The following is a 20,290-nucleotide window of genomic DNA, read 5'->3' on the forward strand; positions in this document are numbered from 1 at the left end:
GATGGGACGGAATATTCGACTTAATATGCATTTCAACCGATCTGATACCATTATAACATTGCAGCTTATGTTGTGCAGACCAACGTTCATTTCGAATGGACCGAACGGTACCATAACCAAGCAAAACTTCCTTGAGATAACTGTTTTCAACTTCAGGGGGTAAATTATAAACCCGAACTGTGGTATACGTAATTTCCGCATTTGAAACAGTAACACTGCTGACAGAACCATCTCTATGACGGAACGACACTTGCTCACCATGTTTAAGTAAAATCTTATCGAGCAAAACCGGGTTCAACAATTTCACAAAAAAGCAGTAAAGTTCTGTGTCAAAATACGCCGTATGTACCTGGTCCGATGTAATGCCAATCGTATCCACAATCCATTCGTGAATTTCCAACGAAGTTGGTTGAACATTCCTTGTGGCCTTGTTAAACTGAAAACTGAGAGTACACTTCCGCGGAAACAACCGGGAAGCCATAACACTTAATTAATGCGGCAAAAGCCGCTACACAACACAAGACACAACACAAACACTAAGGCGACGAAACAACGAAGAAAAGAAGACAAAGAAACGTCACACACAGAAAGTAAATAGTCACAACCCGAGGGAAACGGCGGATCGAATACACAGCACGTGCGATCGCTGTCGCGTCTCAAGCGGAACGCGCCCCTGAGCTAAGGAGGCTGCTACAGCTTACACCTCTTTGCGATCGCTACAGCCCTCGAGAAAAATACATTTCAGAGTCCTGAAAATGCGTACAAAGATTTACTCTGCCACAACAATTCGCTACCACTGAGGTCCACAGCGATGACTGACGGGTGCTGCCGTCTTTCGTCTATCGTCATCTGTGATCTTGGCTCAGGCCCGAAAAGACACGCTATTTTGAAATTTTCGGTTCAAAGCATTACATTGGCCCATTTAAAATTGTGCTGCCCCCTGTGAGAATCGAACTCACGACCCCTGGTTTACAAGACCAGTGCTCTGCCCCTTTTTTTTTTTTTTTTTTTTTGGCGACTAAGATTTACAGTTGCAGTAAAAGCACAATGGTCAGAAAAACTAGTAGGAATAACATCGACAGAAAGAATTTTATCACATAAAAAATCAGATAAATAGAATCTGTCGAGTCTACTGCATGAGGACGCGGTAAAAAACGTATATTTCACCAGGGTTGGATATTTATGTTCCCAAACATCACGCAGATGCATCGTACGAACTAAGTCATGTAAATCACGGCAATAATTAAAATTGGGGGACTGGTCTTCAGGGCGTAAAACACAATTAAAATCGCCTCCGAGCAGGAGACTCCGAGGACTCTGGCGCAAAAGATAAATAAGCTCTTCTTTATAAAAGCGCGATCGAGCCACAGTGTGACCCGAACCAGAGGGGGCATACAAAACAACGAGGCGGAGATCAAAAAGACGACAACCAATCCCACGGCCAGAGTCAAGGAATTCAATGTCAGTAATAGGAATGCCCTCTCGAAAGAAAAGAGCAGTTCCTGTTGAATATTCCGGCGCGACATTAAAAACAGTTTGAAATCCAGGTAGAGAGAGATCAGAAAACAACACTTCCTGCAAAAACACTACGTCCGCACAGGCGTCGTAAATAAACTGCCGCAAAGAGGCAATGCGAACGTCGGACTCAATACGGTTAACATTTAAGGTAAGAAAGGTGTATGCTTGAACCATAGAGAGAAAAGCGAGAAAACAAATCACCTACACCGACGCACCAGCGTCACAGTCCATAGCAGGGGTGACGGAGGCATCCGAGGGAGGGGGACTGCTACCCCGTTCCGCGGATCCCTTACGTTTCGGTTTTTTACGAACAGCATTAACGTTCGGCTGAACGCGTAACTTGCGTCGGCTGACGGGCAAGGAAGCTTCAGCCGCCGGTGACGTAGGAGGGTCAAGTTCTGTATCCGACATCACCCGCGCCGGTCCACATGCGGGATCGGGGGTCGCGGGGGAAACATCCGACAAAACGGAATGGTCAACACCTGCACTAGCTTCCGGCAAACATGGACTGCACGGAGGCGAAACGTGAGCGGGAAGGTCCGAGGCCGCAGAGTTGGAAGGAAGCGGAGCAGCTCCGCTGGCAGAGGTATGGGGCAGCGAAGCAGGAAGTTGTCGCGGCTCCACTTGTTGTGACATCGAAGTCGGTTCGGAAGACGGCGCCAACAGGCCCGACCGACGACCCGACTCGAGAGAAGCTGCGTCGGAGGCCGGAGGGGCGCCAGCAGCCGCCACCGGAACCGCTACCTCAGGAGGGCAGGGAGCAGCTACAGTACACAGTGGCTCGGAGGATGCCGGTCGCTCGGACTGGGGCATCTCAGGGAGATCCTCATCCGTACTATTTCCATCGTGTGGGCGACGCCTCTTATTATTCAAAAGTGGCACACCCACCTGAGGGACAGACGGAAAAACATCAGATTTAGCACGCAAAGGAGGAAATTCTGTATCAGGGGTGCGCAAAACCTGTGGCGGGGCGCTACTACCACTGGACTGTGCTACACCAAGAGCAGAACCACCTGCAACGAGGTCAGCGACCGTTAACTTGCGACGCTGTTCGAGAGAATTTTTTAAAACAAAAACTCTCCGCGGACAGTCGGTACGCACGTGACCACTTTCATTGCACAAAAAACAGGTGCCAACCTGACCACGATATGTTACATGGACACGATATCCACCGATCTGCAGGTGAGATGGAATATTCTGCTTAACGTGCATTTCGACTGAACGAATACCACTGTAACATTGCAGGCGATGTTGGCTTGACCAGCGTTCAAGGCGAATGCTCTTTACATCACCATACTTCTGTAGACCCTCCTTAAGATAGACATTATCCACCTCCGGTGGAAGGTTGTAAACACGAACATTGGTATACGTGATGGAAGCATTGGAAAGCAGCACGGTACTTACAGAATCATCCCGATGCCGAAAGAGAACGTGATGACCATATTTAGAAAGAATTTTATCAACCTGAAGTGGGTCCATAAACTTAACAAAGAAAACATACAGTTCGGTATCAAAATAAGCAGTGTGCACCTGATCCGAATGAACACCAAAGGTATCTACCAACCAATCATGAATCTCAAGAGAACTAGGTTGCACATGGCGGGTTGACTTGTCAAAAGCAAAACTAACTGTAGCCTGACGAGGAATAACCTGGGACGACATTTTCAAAATATGCGGTCGAAACCGCTACACAAAAAAACACTGAAATACGGACAGATAGTAACACAAGGTACGAAACAACGACGGAGAAACACTCTCAGAAGTTGCAACACAACACGTAACAAAAACGATAGTCCACTATACGTAACGCTACGGCGGAGCGGAAGACTAGGCACGTCCACACTGCACGGCGTCTAAAGCGGAACTGTCTCCCCTGAGCTAAGGAGGCTGCTACAGCTTACACCTCTTTGCGATCGCTACAGCCCTCGAGAAAAATACATTTCAGAGTCCTGAAAATGCGTACAAAGATTTACTCTGCCACAACAATTCGCTACCACTGAGGTCCACAGCGATGACTGGCGGGTGCTGCCGTCTTTCGTCTATCGTCATCTGTGATCTTGGCTCAGGCCCGAAAAGACACGCTATTTTGAAATTTTCGGTTCAAAGCATTACATTGGCCCATTTAAAATTGTGCTGCCCCCTGTGAGAATCGAACTCACGACCCCTGGTTTACAAGACCAGTGCTCTGCCCCTGAGCTAAGGAGGCTGTTACAGCTTACACCTCTTTGCGATCGCTACAGCCCTCGAGAAAAATACATTTCAGAGTCCTGAAAATGCGTACAAAGATTTACTCTGCCACAACAATTCGCTACCACTGAGGTCCACAGCGATGACTGACGGGTGCTGCCGTCTTTCGTCTATCGTCATCTGTGATCCTGGCTCAGGCCCGCAAAGACACGCTATTTTGAAATTTTCGGTTCAAAGCATTACATTGGCCCATTTAAAATTGTGCTGCCCCCTGTGAGAATCGAACTCACCTCTTTGCGATCGCTACAGCCCTCGAGAAAAATACATTTCAGAGTCCTGAAAATGCGTACAAAGATTTACTCTGCCACAACAATTCGCTACCACTGAGGTCCACAGCGATGACTGACGGGTGCTGCCGTCTTTCGTCTATCGTCATCTGTGATCTTGGCTCAGGCCCGAAAAGACACGCTATTTTGAAATTTTCGGTTCAAAGCATTACATTGGCCCATTTAAAATTGTGCTGCCCCCTGTGAGAATCGAACTCACGACCCCTGGTTTACAAGACCAGTGCTCTGCCCCTGAGCTAAGGAGGCTGCTACAGCTTACACCTGTTTGCGATCGCTACAGCCCTCGAGAAAAATACATTTCAGAGTCCTGAAAATGCGTACAAAGATTTACTCTGCCACAACAATTCGCTACCACTGAGGTCCACAGCGATGACTGACGGGTGCTGCCGTCTTTCGTCTATCGTCATCTGTGATCTTGGCTCAGGCCCGAAAAGACACGCTATTTTGAAATTTTCGGTTCAAAGCATTACATTGGCCCATTTAAAATTGTGCTGCTCCCTGTGAGAATCGAACTCACGACCCCTGGTTTACAAGACCAGTGCTCTGCCCCTGAGCTAAGGAGGCTGCTACAGCTTACACCTCTTTGCGATCGCTACAGCCCTCGAGAAAAATACATTTCAGAGTCCTGAAAATGCGTACAAAGATTTACTCTGCCACAACAATTCGCTACCACTGAGGTCCACAGCGATGACTGACGGGTGCTGCCGTCTTTCGTCTATCGTCATCTGTGATCTTGGCTCAGGCCCGAAAAGACACGCTATTTTGAAATTTTCGGTTCAAAGCATTACATTGGCCCATTTAAAATTGTGCTGCCCCCTGTGAGAATCGAACTCACGACCCCTGGTTTACAAGACCAGTGCTCTGCCCCTGAGCTAAGGAGGCTGCTACAGCTTACACCTCTTTGCGATCGCTACAGCCCTCGAGAAAAATACATTTCAGAGTCCTGAAAATGCGTACAAAGATTTACTCTGCCACAACAATTCGCTACCACTGAGGTCCACAGCGATGACTGACGGGTGCTGCCGTCTTTCGTCTATCGTCATCTGTGATCTTGGCTCAGGCCCGAAAAGACACGCTATTTTGAAATTTTCGGTTCAAAGCGTTACATTGGCCCATTTGAAATTGTGCTGCCCCCTGTGAGAATCGAACTCACGACCCCTGGTTTACAAGACCAGTGCTCTGCCCCTGAGCTAAGGAGGCTGCTACAGCTTACACCTGTTTGCGATCGCTACAGCCCTCGAGAAAAATACATTTCAGAGTCCTGAAAATGCGTACAAAGATATACTCTGCCACAACAATTCGCTACCACTGAGGTCCACAGCGATGACTGACGGGTGCTGCCGTCTTTCGTCTATCGTCATCTGTGATCTTGTCTCAGGCCCGAAAAGACACGCTATTTTGAAATTTTCGGTTCAAAGCATTACATTGGCCCATTTAAAATTGTGCTGCCCCCTGTGAGAATCGAACTCACGACCCCTGGTTTACAAGACCAGTGCTCTGCCCCTGAGCTAAGGAGGCTGCTACAGCTTACACCTCTTTGCGATCGCTACAGCCCTCGAGAAAAATACATTTCAGAGTCCTGAAAATGCGTACAAAGATTTACTCTGCCGCAACAATTCGCTACCACTGAGGTCCACAGCGATGACTGACGGGTGCTGCCGTCTTTCGTCTATCGTCATCTGTGATCATGGCTCAGGCCCGAAAAGACACACTATTTTGAAATTTTCGGTTCAAAGCATTACATTGGCCCATTTAAAATTGTGCTGCCCCCTGTGAGAATCGAACTCACGACCCCTGGTTTACAAGACCAGTGCTCTGCCCCCTTTTTTTTTTTTTTTTTTTTTTTCATGTATAAAATGAAGCAGACACTCTAGCACTCGAACGAATATATCTATTGAAAAAAAAATATTATTAATATCCACCACACAGCCACTTCAAAAGAAGTACAGTACTGAAATTAAAATCCTAAAACATGACTATATAATGTGGACTGCTTACTGAAATAAAGGTTAAAAACACGAAAACTTCAGTCCTGGTGTAGAGAAGAAACATACATAAAGGCGGCAAATCCAGAAACAGTATAAAAGAAAATGGCTCACACAGGTGACTTTAGCCAACACCCTCTCTTTCAAATGTCAGGCTAAGCATATTGGCAAAATCATCTCGGAGGCCTGGCAATCGCAAGCGCTGCCAGTAAGCAGTAAGCATGTACTGCCGAAACGCTAGGTGTCCATCCTCTTCATGACAACTGTTGACAAAATGTACGAAATGGCCAATCAACAACATGACGGTATGGAGCTTCGTCCGCGGAAAAAAGGAAGAATCGGGCCGGACGATGATGTCAATAGTATAAGCGGCTTCAGCAGACCTAGTGACAAAAGCAAGTTGTTTCCTGAGCCAACGCCAATTAGCAAGGTGCCCACAGCAGGTGAATCGATGTTCAAGGGTATCCAGGAGACCACACCGAGTACAGGTGTCCGTGTCAGAAAGACCAATATGGTGCAGTCGTACATTGGTGGGAACCAAATTATTTATTACCCTATACCACGTGGACGCCACGGCCATAGAGTGGATCGGCAGACTAACGTTCTTCCAGACGTTCCTCCAGGACACAGATGGAGACGCCAGTTCTATTGGATTGGGACCGGCCAGCCCCTCCCAGCGGGCAATCAAGCCCTTGGTCGTTGGCACCGGTCGCCGCAAGAAGACGTCACCGAGGTAACTCACCGCAATGTAAAATTCCCGAATGTGTTTCAACTTAAAATTTAGGCGTCCGACATCGACAGGTGGAGCAAGGCTCGCCGGACGCACAACAGTAAAAAGCCTGGATGTAATTGAAGTCACTTCTTGCGTAACAATTAGAGTCGTTCGGTGGACGTACAAAAGCTAAGGAGGCTGCTACAGCTTACACCTCTTTGCGATCGCTACAGCCCTCGAGAAAAATACATTTCAGAGTCCTGAAAATGCGTACAAAGATTTACTCTGCCACAACAATTCGCTACCACTGAGGTCCACAGCGATGACTGACGGTTGCTGCCGTCTTTCGTCTATCGTCATCTGTGATCTTGGCTCAGGCCCGAAAAGACACGCTATTTTGAAATTTTCGGTTCAAAGCATTACATTGGCCCATTTAAAATTGTGCTGCCCCCTGTGAGAATCGAACTCACGACCCCTGGTTTACAAGACCAGTGCTCTGCCCCTGAGCTAAGGAGGCTGCTACAGCTTACACCTCTTTGCGATCGCTACAGCCCTCGAGAAAAATACATTTCAGAGTCCTGAAAATGCGTACAAAGATTTACTCTGCCACAACAATTCGCTACCACTGAGGTCCACAGCGATGACTGACGGGTGCTGCCGTCTTTCGTCTATCGTCATCTGTGATCTTGGCTCAGGCCCGAAAAGACACGCTATTTTGAAATTTTCGGTTCAAAGCATTACATTGTCCCATTTAAAATTGTGCTGCCCCCTGTGAGAATCGAACTCACGACCCCTGGTTTACAAGACCAGTGCTCTGCCCCCTTCTTTTTTTTTTTTTTTTTTTTTTTTTTTTTTTTTTTTTTTTTTTTTTTTTTCACAAGCATTTCGAATGCAATGTTTCCCACGTTTTCGCTCATTTCACGGTTCCGTTGAAGACGTTCTTCACCACCTGACACAGAAAAAGGAATGCAGTCGGTAGGATATTTTTAATTCTTTCGCTTCTAATGGAGTTAGTTGTCTAGTGAGTTCCTCTTACGGCATGCACTAGGCAACCAGAACAGCTACAGGAGAGAGTCATTTTTGTTGTCAGCGGTAGTTGCATTATCACAAACGCAGAGTAATTCCATTGGCGTCGCATCAAAACGAATACTTGCCGAAACCCGGGATCGAACCAGGGACCTTTAGATCTTCAGTCTAACGCTCTCCCAACTTTTTTTTTTTTTTTTTTTTTTTTTAACTTGCAGACACTCTACCACTCGAACGAATATATCTATTGAAAAAAAATATTAAAGAATATCCACCAGACAGCCACTTCAAAAGAAGTTCAGTACTGAAATTAAAATCCTAAAACATGACTAAATAATGTAGACTGCTTACTGAAATAAAGATTAAAACACGAAAACTTCAGTCCTGGTGTAGAGAAGAAACATACATAAAGGCGGCAAATTCAGAAACAGTATAAAAGAAAATGGCTCACACAGGTGACCTTAGCCAACACCCTCTCTTTCAAATGTCAGGCTAAGCATATTGGCAAAATCATCTCGGAGGCCTGGCAATCGCAAGCGCTGCCAGTAAGCATGTACTGCCGAAACGCTAGGTGTCCATCCTCTTCATGACAACTGTTGACAAAATGTACGAAATGGCCAATCAACCACATGACGGTATGGAGCTTCGTCCGCGGAAAAAAGGAAGAATCGGGCCGGACGATGATGTCAATAGTATAAGCGGCTTCAGCAGACCTAGTGACAAAAGCAAGTTGTTTCCTGAGCCAACGCCAATTAGCAAGGTGCCCACAGCAGGTGAATCGATGTTCAAGGGTATCCAGGAGACCACACCGAGTACAGGTGTCCGTGTCAGAAAGACCAATACGGTGCAGTCGTACGTTGGTGGGAACCAAATTATTTATTACTTTATACCACGTGGACGCCACGGCCATAGAGTGGATCGGCAGACTAACGTTCTTCCAGACGTTCCTCCAGGACACGGATGGAGACGCCAGTTCTATTGGATTGGGACTGGCCAGCCCCTCCCAACGGGCAATCAAGCTCTTGGTCGTTGGCACCGGTCGCCGCAAGAAGACGTCACCGAGGTAACTCACCGCAATGTAAAATTCCCGAATGTGTTTCAACTTAAAATTTAGGCGTCCGACATCGACAGGTGGAGCAAGGCTCGCCGGACGCACAACAGTAAAAAGCCTGGATGTAATTGAAGTCACTTCTTGCGTAACAATTAGAGTCGTTCGGCGGACGTACAAAGCAGACGCCTTGCGAGTAATGTCAGAGAGGCCCAAGCCTCCGGAGAGACGCGGTTTCGTCATTACCTCGTAACGTAACTTGAATAGATGGCCCTTCCATATAAACCTGCTAGACAATTGGCGCAACCTTTTCGCCACCATCATGGGAAGTGGGAACAGCTGAGCAACATAATAAGCTTTACATAGGACGTAGGTGTCTAAAATTCTGACTTTTTGCAAAATGGTAGCAGAGCGCTGCTCATGGACCATCAGAGCCCCCTGTATCTTCTCGGTGACAGATTTCCAAATGAGAGCCGCCATTTTTAGAGGACACCGATCAATGATAATCCCCAAGGACGTATGGCGATCGACAAAAGTGGCCCAAGGGACGTCAGCATCGCGAAATCCTCGAATATCAAGGAACTTACATTTACCCTGATTGAGACGCGCTCCAGAGACACGACAGTATGCATCAACTGCCCCTTTCAACAACGGGATATCATCTCGTTGACGGAGGAGAACAACGACATCATCCGCATATGCCTTAACCGAGAGCTTCCCACCAGAGAGGGACATACCCTGAAGCTTGAGAGCAATAGTCCGAAGCAGCGGTTCCAGGGACAAAACGAATAAAGACATAGAGAGCGGACTACCCTGAGGCACTCCGCGGCGGATAGCAATGGGCGGCGTCAGCTGCCCATTGACTGACACCCGAGCTGTTATTCCCCTGTACAAATTGCCAAGAACACCACGTGATGAAGCGTTAAAACCTATTGTACCTAAAACACGATCTAAAAACACATGACTGACGTGATCAAAGGCCTTATAAAAATCAAGGAAGGCAAAGGCACAATGTACGTTTGTAACCGCCGCAACCGAGACAACACCCCGATATTCGGCTACTGGTGTCAGAATAGATCTATCATGAAAACAACATTGATGTGCACCAATCACACCCCGAAGCAGAGAAGACAACCGGCTATTGAGCGCTCTAGCAGCTGTCTTATAGTCAAAATTCAGCAATGTGAGCGGACGAAGATTGGCAGCAGATAAACGACCAGAGGACTTCGGGATTAAAACAATTTTCCCTACTTTAAAATCGGCAGGCACATCCATCCCCCTGACAATCTCATTTAAAATCTGCGTAAAAATGCCACCCAAAAGAGGCCAAAAACGGAGATAAAATTCTTTAGGCAGGCCGTCTGGACCCGGCGATTTACTGGACGGAGAGCGAGCAATAAAATCGAAAACATCATCTACCTGGAACTCCCGGAGAAATTCGCCGTTCGCGTCAGGCGCGATCGTCGCAGTTAGATCCCCAAAGACATCATCCGAAAGTGACTCACCAGAATCATCGGCAGAATATAGACTAGTGTTATACTGATGAAGAGCACGAACCATTTCCTCCTGTGCAATAAGCTGTCGCCCATCATCCACCGTAAGAGAAGAGATGAAGGAGCGACGACGACGAGTCTGATGCCGTAGCAGGTGGTACAAGGATGTCAGTTCACCTTCAACAAGAGAGTGAGGTTTCGACTTAACTCGCAGACCATCCATCTGTCGTCGTTTAAGGCTCAAGAGCTTGGCTTTAATACGACGAACATCATGGATCCGCAGTGGAGAGGTACCCGCCGCGTCATATAGTTCACGCAGGACAGAGTAGTAATATTCATACGTGTTCTTAAAATCACGCGTCCTAGCAGCACAGTAGAAAATCAAAGTCTGACGAATCTTGGGCTTGGCAAACGCAGTCCACCAAACCAGCAAGGAGGGGTATCGCGGGACAGAGCGAAGACATCGCTCCCACACGCCACTTATAACATCATCCATAGCACTGTCGGCAAGGTGGGAAACATTTAACATCCACTGGGAACGATAAAGTTTTGCAGGTTGGCGACTAAGATTTACAGTTGCAGTAAAAGCACAATGGTCAGAAAAACTAGTAGGAATAACATCGACAGAAAGAATTTTATCACATAAAAAATCAGATAAATAGAATCTGTCGAGTCTACTGCATGAGGACGCGGTAAAAAACGTATATTTCACCAGGGTTGGATATTTGTGTTCCCAAACATCACGCAGATGCATCGTACGAACTAAGTCATGTAAATCACGGCAATAATTAAAATTGGGGGACTGGTCTGCAGGGCGTAAAACACAATTAAAATCGCCTCCGAGCAGGAGACTCCGAGGACTCTGGCGCAAAAGATAAATAAGCTCTTCTTTATAAAAGCGCGAACGAGCCACAGTGTGACCCGAACCAGAGGGGGCATACAAAACAACGAGGCGGAGATCAAAAAGACGACAACCAATCCCACGGCCAGAGTCAAGGAATTCAATGTCAGTAATAGGAATGCCCTCTCGAAAGAAAAGAGCAGTTCCTGTTGAATATTCCGGCGCGACATTAAAAACAGTTTGAAATCCAGGTAGAGAGAGATCAGAAAACAACACTTCCTGCAAAAACACTACGTCCGCACAGGCGTCGTAAATAAACTGCCGCAAAGAGGCAATGCGAACGTCGGACTCAATACGGTTAACATTTAAGGTAAGAAAGGTGTATGCTTGAACCATAGAGAGAAAAGCGAGAAAACAAATCACCTACACCGACGCACCAGCGTCACAGTCCATAGCAGGGGTGACAGAGGCATCCGTGGGAGGGGGACTGCTACCCCGTTCCGCGGATCCCTTACGTTTCGGTCTTTTACGAACAGCATTAACGTTCGGCTGAACGCGTAACTTGCGTCGGCTGACGGGCAAGGAAACTTCAGCCGCCGGTGACGTAGGAGGGTCAAGTTCTGTATCCGACACCACCCGCGCCGGTCCACATGCGGGATCCGGGGTCGCGGGGGAAACATCCGACAAAACGGAATGGTCAACACCTGCACTAGCTTCCGGCAAACATGGACTGCACGGAGGCGAAACGTGAGCAGGAAGGTCCGAGGCCGCAGAGTTGGAAGGAAGCGGAGCAGCTCCACTGGCAGAGGTATGGGGCAGCGAAGCAGGAAGTTGTCGCGGCTCCACTTGTTGTGACATCGAAGTCGGTTCGGAAGACGGCGCCAACAGGCCCGACCGACGACCCGACTCGAGAGAAGCTGCGTCGGAGGCCGGAGGGGCGCCAGCAGCCGCCACCGGAACCGCTACCTCAGGAGGGCAGGGAGCAGCTACAGTACACAGTGGCTCGGAGGATGCCGGTCGCTCGGACTGGGGCATCTCAGGGAGATCCTCATCCGTACTATTTCCATCGTGTGGGCGACGCCTCTTATTATTCAAAAGTGGCACACCCACCTGAGGGACAGACGGAACAACATCAGATTTAGCACGCAAAGGAGGAAATTCTGTATCAAGGGTGCGCAAAACCTGTGGAGGGGCGCTACTACCACTGGACTGTGCTACACCAAGAGCAGAATCACCTGCAACGAGGTCAGCGACCGTTAACTTGCGACGCTGTTCGAGAGAATTTTTTAAAACAAAAACTCTCCGCGGACAGTCGGTACGCACGTGACCACTTTCATTGCACAAAAAACAGGTGCCCACCTGACCACTATATGTTACATGGACACGATATCCACCGATCTGCAGGTGAGATGGAATATTCTGCTTAACGTGCATTTCGACTGAACGAATACCACTGTAACATTGCAGGCGATGTTGGCTTGACCAGCGTTCAAGGCGAATGCTCTTTACATCACCATACTTCTGTAGACCCTCCTTAAGATAGACATTATCCACCTCCGGTGGAAGGTTGTAAACACGAACATTGGTATACGTGATGGAAGCATTGGAAAGCAGCACGGTACTTACAGAATCATCCCGATGCCGAAAGAGAACTTGATGACCATATTTAGAAAGAATTTTATCAACCTGAAGTGGGTCCATAAACTTAACAAAGAAAACATACAGTTCGGTATCAAAATAAGCAGTGTGCACCTGATCCGAATGAACACCAAAGGTATCTACCAACCAATCATGAATCTCAAGAGAACTAGGTTGCACATGGCGGGTTGACTTGTCAAAAGCAAAACTAACTGTAGCCTGACGAGGAATAACCTGGGACGACATTTTCAAAATATGCGGTCGAAACCGCTACACAAAAAACACTGAAATAAGGACAGAAAGTAACACAAGGTACGAAACAACGACGGAGAAACACTCACAGAGGTTGCAACACAACACGTAAACAAAAACGATAGTCCACTATACGTAACGCTACGGCGGAGCGGAAGACTAGGCACGTCCACACTGCACGGCGTCTAAAGCGGAACTGAGCCCCTGAGCTAAGGAGGCTGCTACAGCTTACACCTCTTTGCGATCGCTACAGCCCTCGAGAAAAATACATTTCAGAGTCCTGAAAATGCGTACAAAGATTTACTCTGCCACAACAATTCGCTACCACTGAGGTCCACAGCGATGACTGACGGGTGCTGCCGTCTTTCGTCTATCGTCATCTGTGATCTTGGCTCAGGCCCGAAAAGACACGCTATTTTGAAATTTTCGGTTCAAAGCATTACATTGGCCCATTTAAAATTGTGCTGCCCCCTGTGAGAATCGAACTCACGACCCCTGGTTTACAAGACCAGTGCTCTGCCCCTGAGCTAAGGAGGCTGCTACAGCTTACACCTCTTTGCGATCGCTACAGCCCTCGAGAAAAATACATTTCAGAGTCCTGAAAATGCGTACAAAGATTTACTCTGCCACAACAATTCGCTACCACTGAGGTCCACAGCGATGACTGACGGGTGCTGCCGTCTTTCGTCTATCGTCATCTGTGATCTTGGCTCAGGCCCGAAAAGACACGCTATTTTGAAATTTTCGGTTCAAAGCATTACATTGGCCCATTTAAAATTGTGCTGCCCCCTGTGAGAATCGAACTCACGACCCCTGGTTTACAAGACCAGTGCTCTGCCCCTGAGCTAAGGAGGCTGCTACAGCTTACACCTCTTTGCGATCGCTACAGCCCTCGAGAAAAATACATTTCAGAGTCCTGAAAATGCGTACAAAGATTTACTCTGCCACAACAATTCGCTACCACTGAGGTCCACAGCGATGACTGACGGGTGCTGCCGTCTTTCGTCTATCGTCATCTGTGATCTTGGCTCAGGCCCGAAAAGACACGCTATTTTGAAATTTTCGGTTCAAAGCATTACATTGGCCCATTTAAAATTGTGCTGCCCCCTGTGAGAATCGAACTCACGACCCCTGGTTTACAAGACCAGTGCTCTGCCCCTGAGCTAAGGAGGCTGCTACAGCTTACACCTCTTTGCGATCGCTACAGCCCTCGAGAAAAATACATTTCAGAGTCCTGAAAATGCGTACAAAGATTTACTCTGCCACAACAATTCGCTACCACTGAGGTCCACAGCGATGACTGACGGGTGCTGCCGTCTTTCGTCTATCGTCATCTGTGATCTTGGCTCAGGCCCGAAAAGACACGCTATTTTGAAATTTTCGGTTCAAAGCATTACATTGGCCCATTTAAAATTGTGCTGCCCCCTGTGAGAATCGAACTCACGACCCCTGGTTTACAAGACCAGTGCTCTGCCCCTGAGCCAAGGAGGCTGCTACAGCTTACACCTCTTTGCGATCGCTACAGCCCTCGAGAAAAATACATTTCAGAGTCCTGAAAATGCGTACAAAGATTTACTCTGCCACAACAATTCGCTACCACTGAGGTCCACAGCGATGACTGACGGGTGCTGCCGTCTTTCGTCTATCGTCATCTGTGATCTTGGCTCAGGCCCGAAAAGACACGCTATTTTGAAATTTTCGGTTCAAAGCATTACATTGGCCCATTTAAAATTGTGCTGCCCCCTGTGAGAATCGAACTCACGACCCCTGGTTTACAAGACCAGTGCTCTGCCCCTGAGCTAAGGAGGCTGCTACAGCTTACACCTCTTTGCGATCGCTACAGCCCTCGAGAAAAATACATTTCAGAGTCCTGAAAATGCGTACAAAGATTTACTCTGCCACAACAATTCGCTACCACTGAGGTCCACAGCGATGACTGACGGGTGCTGCCGTCTTTCGTCTATCGTCATCTGTGATCTTGGCTCAGGCCCGAAAAGACACGCTATTTTGAAATTTTCGGTTCAAAGCATTACATTGGCCCATTTAAAATTGTGCTGCCCCCTGTGGGAATCGAACTCACGACCCCTGGTTTACAAGACCAGTGCTCTGCCCCTGAGCTAAGGAGGCTGTTACAGCTTACACCTCTTTGCGACCGCTACAGCCCTCGAGAAAAATACATTTCAGAGTCCTGAAAATGCGTACAAAGATTTACTCTGCCACAACAATTCGCTACCACTGAGGTCCACAGCGATGACTGACGGGTGCTGCCGTCTTTCGTCTATCGTCATCTGTGATCTTGGCTCAGGCCCGAAAAGACACGCTATTTTGAAATTTTCGGTTCAAAGCATTACATTGGCCCATTTAAAATCGTGCTGCCCCCTGTGAGAATCGAACTCACGACCCCTGGTTTACAAGACCAGTGCTCTGCCCCCTTTTTTTTTTTTTTTTTTTTTTTTTTTCATAGGACGTAGGTGTCTAAAATTCTGACTTTTTGCAAAATGGTAGCAGAGCGCTGCTCATGGACCATCAGAGCCCCCTGTATCTTCTCGGTGACAGATTTCCAATTGAGAGCCGCCATTTTTAGAGGACACCGATCAATGATAATCCCCAAGGACGTATGGCGATCGACAAAAGTGGCCCAAGGGACGTCAGCATCGCGAAATCCTCGAATATCAAGGAACTTACATTTACCCTGATTGAGACGCGCTCCAGAGACACGACAGTATGCATCAACTGCCCCTTTCAACAACGGGATATCATCTCGTTGACGGAGGAGAACAACGACATCATCCGCATATGCCTTAACCGAGAGCTTCCCACCAGAGAGGGACATACCCTGAAGCTTGAGAGCAATAGTCCGAAGCAGCGGTTCCAGGGACAAAACGAATAAAGACATAGAGAGCGGACTACCCTGAGGCACTCCGCGGCGGATAGCAATGGGCGGCGTCAGCTGCCCATTGACTGACACCCGAGCTGTTATTCCCCTGTACAAATTGCCAAGAACACCACGTGATGAAGCGTTAAAACCTATTGTACCTAAAACACGATCTAAAAACACATGACTGACGTGATCAAAAGCCTTATAAAAATCAAGGAAGGCAAAGGCACAATGTACGTTTGTAACCGCCGCAACCGAGACAACATCCCGATATTCGGCTACTGGTATCAGAATAGATCTATCATGAAAACAACATTGATGTGCACCAATCACACCCCGAAGCAGAGAAGACAGCCGGCTATTGAGTGCTCTAGCAGCTGTCTTATAGTCAAAATTCAGCAATGTGAGCGGACGAAGATTGGCAGCAGATAAACGACCAGAGGACTTCGGAATTAAAACAATTTTCCCTACTTTAAAATCGGCAGGCACATCCATCCCTCTGACAATCTCATTTAAAATCTGCGTAAAAATGCCACCCAAAAGAGGCCAAAAACGGAGATAAAATTCTTTAGGCAGGCCGTCTGGACCCGGCGATTTACTGGACGGAGAGCGAGCAATAAAATCGAAAACATCATCTACCTGGAACTCCCGGAGAAATTCGCCGTTCGCGTCAGGCGCGATCGTCGCAGTTAGATCCCCAAAGACATCATCCGAAAGAGACTCACCAGAATCATCGGCAGAATAGAGACTAGTGTAATACTGATGAAGAGCACGAACCATTTCCTCCTGTGCACTAAGCTGTCGCCCATCATCCACCGTAAGAGAAGAGATGAAGGAGCGACGACGACGAGTCTGATGCCTTAGCAGGTGGTACAAGGATGTCAGTTCACCTTCAACAAGAGAGTGAGGTTTCGACTTAACTCGCAGACCATCCATCTGTCGTCGTTTAAGGCTCAAGAGCTTGGCTTTAATACGACGAACATCATGGATCCGCAGTGGAGAGGTACCCGCCGCATCATATAGTTCACGCAGGACAGAGTAGTAATATTCATACGTGTTCTTAAAATCACGCGTCCTAGCAGCACAGTAGAAAATCAAAGTCTGACGAATCTTGGGCTTGGCAAACGCAGTCCACCAAACCAGCAAGGAGGGGTATCGCGGGACAGAGCGAAGACATCGCTCCCACACGCCACTTATAACATCATCCATAGCACTGTCGGCAAGGTGGGAAACATTTAACATCCACTGGGAACGATAAAGTTTTGCAGGTTGGCGACTAAGATTTACAGTTGCAGTAAAAGCACAATGGTCAGAAAAACTAGTAGGAATAACATCGACAGAAAGAATTTTATCACATAAAAAATCAGATAAATAGAATCTGTCGAGTCTACTGCATGAGGACGCGGTAAAAAACGTATATTTCACCAGGGTTGGATATTTGTGTTCCCAAACATCACGCAGATGCATCGTACGAACTAAGTCATGTAAATCACGGCAATAATTAAAATTGGGGGACTGGTCTGCAGGGCGTAAAACACAATTAAAATCGCCTCCGAGCAGGAGACTCCGAGGACTCTGGCGCAAAAGATAAATAAGCTCTTCTTTATAAAAGCGCGAACGAGCCACAGTGTGACCCGAACCAGAGGGGGCATACAAAACAACGAGGCGGAGATCAAAAAGACGACAACCAATCCCACGGCCAGAGTCAAGGAATTCAATGTCAGTAATAGGAATGCCCTCTCGAAAGAAAAGAGCAGTTCCTGTTGAATATTCCGGCGCGACATTAAAAACAGTTTGAAATCCAGGTAGAGAGAGATCAGAAAACAACACTTCCTGCAAAAACACTACGTCCGCACAGGCGTCGTAAATAAACTGCCGCAAAGAGGCAATGCGAACGTCGGACTCAATACGGTTAACATTTAAGGTAAGAAAGGTGTATGCTTGAACCATAGAGAGAAAAGCGAGAAAACAAATCACCTACACCGACGCACCAGCGTCACAGTCCATAGCAGGGGTGACGGAGGCATCCGAGGGAGGGGGACTGCTACCCCGTTCCGCGGATCCCTTACGTTTCGGTTTTTTACGAACAGCATTAACGTTCGGCTGAACGCGTAACTTGCGTCGGCTGACGGGCAAGGAAACTTCAGCCGCCGGTGACGTTGGAGGGTCAAGTTCTGTATCCGACACCACCCGCGCCGGTCCACATGCGGGATCCGGGGTCGCGGGGGAAACATCCGACAAAACGGAATGGTCAACACCTGCACTAGCTTCCGGCAAACATGGACTGCACGGAGGCGAAACGTGAGCAGGAAGGTCCGAGGCCGCAGAGTTGGAAGGAAGCGGAGCAGCTCCGCTGGCAGAGGTATGGGGCAGCGAAGCAGGAAGTTGTCGCGGCTCCACTTGTTGTGACATCGAAGTCGGTTCGGAAGACGGCGCCAACAGGCCCGACCGACGACCCGACTCGAGAGAAGCTGCGTCGGAGGCCGGAGGGGCGCCAGCAGCCGCCACCGGAACCGCTACCTCAGGAGGGCAGGGAGCAGCTACAGTACACAGTGGCTCGGAGGATGCCGGTCGCTCGGACTGGGGCATCTCAGGGAGATCCTCATCCGTACTATTTCCATCGAGTGGGCGACGCCTCTTATTATTCAAAAGTGGCACACCCACCTGAGGGACAGACGGAACAACATCAGATTTAGCACGCAAAGGAGGAAATTCTGTATCAGGGGTGCGCAAAACCTGTGGCGGGGCGCTACTACCACTGGACTGTGCTACACCAAGAGCAGAACCACCTGCAACGAGGTCAGCGACCGTTAACTTGCGACGCTGTTCGAGAGAATTTTTTAAAACAAAAACTCTCCGCGGACAGTCGGTACGCACGTGACCACTTTCATTGCACAAAAAACAGGTGCCAACCTGACCACTATATGTTACATGGACACGATATTCACCGATCTGCAGGTGAGATGGAATATTCTGCTTAACGTGCATTTCGACTGAACGAATACCACTGTAACATTGCAGGCGATATTGGCTTGACCAGCGTTCAAGGCGAATGCTCTTTACATCACCATACTTCTGTAGACCCTCCTTAAGATAGACATTATCCACCTCCGGTGGAAGGTTGTAAACACGAACAGTGGTATACGTGATGGAAGCAGTGGAAAGCAGCACGGTACTTACAGAATCATCCCGATGCCGAAAGAGAACTTGATGACCATATTTAGAAAGAATTTTATCAACCTGAAGTGGGTCCATAAACTTAACAAAGAAAACATACAGTTCGGTATCAAAATAAGCAGTGTGCACCTGATCCGAATGAACACCAAAGGTATCTACCAACCAATCATGAATCTCAAGAGAACTAGGTTGCACATGGCGGGTTGACTTGTCAAAAGCGAAACTAACTGTAGCCTGACGAGGAATAACCTGGGACGACATTTTCAAAATATGCGGTCGAAACCGCTACACAAAAAACACTGAAATAAGGACAGAAAGTAACACAAGGTACGAAACAACGACGGAGAAATACTCTCAGAAGTTGCAACACAACACGTAACAAAAACGATAGTCCACTATACGTAACGCTACGGCGGAGCGGAAGACTAGGCACGTCCACACTGCACGGCGTCTAAAGCGGAACTGCCCCTGAGCTAAGGAGGCTGCTACAGCTTACACCTCTTTGCGATCGCTACAGCCCTCGAGAAAAATACATTTCAGAGTCCAGAAAATGCGTACAAAGATTTACTCTGCCACAACAATTCGCTACCACTGAGGTCCACAGCGATGACTGACGGGTGCTGCCGTCTTTCGTCTATCGTCATCTGTGATCTTGGCTCAGGCCCGAAAAGACACGCTATTTTGAAATTTTCGGTTCAAAGCATTACATTGGCCCATTTAAAATTGTGCTGCCCCCTGTGAGAATCGAACTCACGACCCCTGGTTTACAAGACCAGTGCTCTGCCCCTGAGCTAAGGAGGCTGCTACAGCTTACACCTCTTTGCGATCGCTACAGCCCTCGAGAAAAATACATTTCAGAGTCCTGAAAATGCGTACAAAGATTTACTCTGCCACAACAATTCGCTACCACTGAGGTCCACAGCGATGACTGACGGGTGCTGCCGTCTTTCGTCTATCGTCATCTGTGATCTTGGCTCAGGCCCGAAAAGACACGCTATTTTGAAATTTTCGGTTCAAAGCATTACATTGGCCCATTTAAAATTGTGCTGCCCCCTGTGAGAATCGAACTCACGACCCCTGGTTTACAAGACCAGTGCTCTGCCCCTGAGCTAAGGAGGCTGCTACAGCTTACACCTCTTTGCGATCGCTACAGCCCGCGAGAAAAATACATTTTAGAGTCCTGAAAAT

The 20,290-nt window shown here is 47.9% G+C and overlaps 15 non-coding genes across 15 annotated transcripts; all 15 read right to left on the minus strand.

Moving 5' to 3' along the window:
* Positions 1-3,652: 3,652 nt before the first annotated feature.
* On the minus strand, positions 3,653-3,724 carry Trnat-ugu. Its single transcript has one exon. It is a non-coding gene; the product is annotated as a tRNA-Thr (tRNA).
* Positions 3,725-4,226: 502 nt separating this feature from the next.
* On the minus strand, positions 4,227-4,298 carry Trnat-ugu. The gene has a single exon. It is a non-coding gene; the product is annotated as a tRNA-Thr (tRNA).
* A 246-nt stretch (positions 4,299-4,544) lies between these two features.
* On the minus strand, positions 4,545-4,616 carry Trnat-ugu. Its single transcript has one exon. It is a non-coding gene; the product is annotated as a tRNA-Thr (tRNA).
* A 246-nt stretch (positions 4,617-4,862) lies between these two features.
* Trnat-ugu lies at positions 4,863-4,934 on the minus strand. The gene has a single exon. It is a non-coding gene; the product is annotated as a tRNA-Thr (tRNA).
* Positions 4,935-5,180: 246 nt separating this feature from the next.
* Trnat-ugu lies at positions 5,181-5,252 on the minus strand. The gene has a single exon. It is a non-coding gene; the product is annotated as a tRNA-Thr (tRNA).
* Positions 5,253-5,498: 246 nt separating this feature from the next.
* Trnat-ugu lies at positions 5,499-5,570 on the minus strand. Its single transcript has one exon. It is a non-coding gene; the product is annotated as a tRNA-Thr (tRNA).
* Positions 5,571-7,194: 1,624 nt separating this feature from the next.
* Trnat-ugu lies at positions 7,195-7,266 on the minus strand. Its single transcript has one exon. It is a non-coding gene; the product is annotated as a tRNA-Thr (tRNA).
* A 6,246-nt stretch (positions 7,267-13,512) lies between these two features.
* Positions 13,513-13,584, minus strand: Trnat-ugu. The gene has a single exon. It is a non-coding gene; the product is annotated as a tRNA-Thr (tRNA).
* A 246-nt stretch (positions 13,585-13,830) lies between these two features.
* Trnat-ugu lies at positions 13,831-13,902 on the minus strand. Its single transcript has one exon. It is a non-coding gene; the product is annotated as a tRNA-Thr (tRNA).
* A 246-nt stretch (positions 13,903-14,148) lies between these two features.
* Positions 14,149-14,220, minus strand: Trnat-ugu. The gene has a single exon. It is a non-coding gene; the product is annotated as a tRNA-Thr (tRNA).
* A 246-nt stretch (positions 14,221-14,466) lies between these two features.
* Trnat-ugu lies at positions 14,467-14,538 on the minus strand. The gene has a single exon. It is a non-coding gene; the product is annotated as a tRNA-Thr (tRNA).
* Positions 14,539-14,784: 246 nt separating this feature from the next.
* Positions 14,785-14,856, minus strand: Trnat-ugu. The gene has a single exon. It is a non-coding gene; the product is annotated as a tRNA-Thr (tRNA).
* Positions 14,857-15,102: 246 nt separating this feature from the next.
* Positions 15,103-15,174, minus strand: Trnat-ugu. The gene has a single exon. It is a non-coding gene; the product is annotated as a tRNA-Thr (tRNA).
* Positions 15,175-19,831: 4,657 nt separating this feature from the next.
* Positions 19,832-19,903, minus strand: Trnat-ugu. The gene has a single exon. It is a non-coding gene; the product is annotated as a tRNA-Thr (tRNA).
* A 246-nt stretch (positions 19,904-20,149) lies between these two features.
* Positions 20,150-20,221, minus strand: Trnat-ugu. The gene has a single exon. It is a non-coding gene; the product is annotated as a tRNA-Thr (tRNA).
* Positions 20,222-20,290: the final 69 nt, after the last annotated feature.

Source organism: Schistocerca piceifrons, unplaced genomic scaffold (assembly GCF_021461385.2).
Source record: "Schistocerca piceifrons isolate TAMUIC-IGC-003096 unplaced genomic scaffold, iqSchPice1.1 HiC_scaffold_574, whole genome shotgun sequence".
Classification (NCBI taxonomy): Eukaryota; Metazoa; Arthropoda; class Insecta; order Orthoptera; family Acrididae; genus Schistocerca; species Schistocerca piceifrons.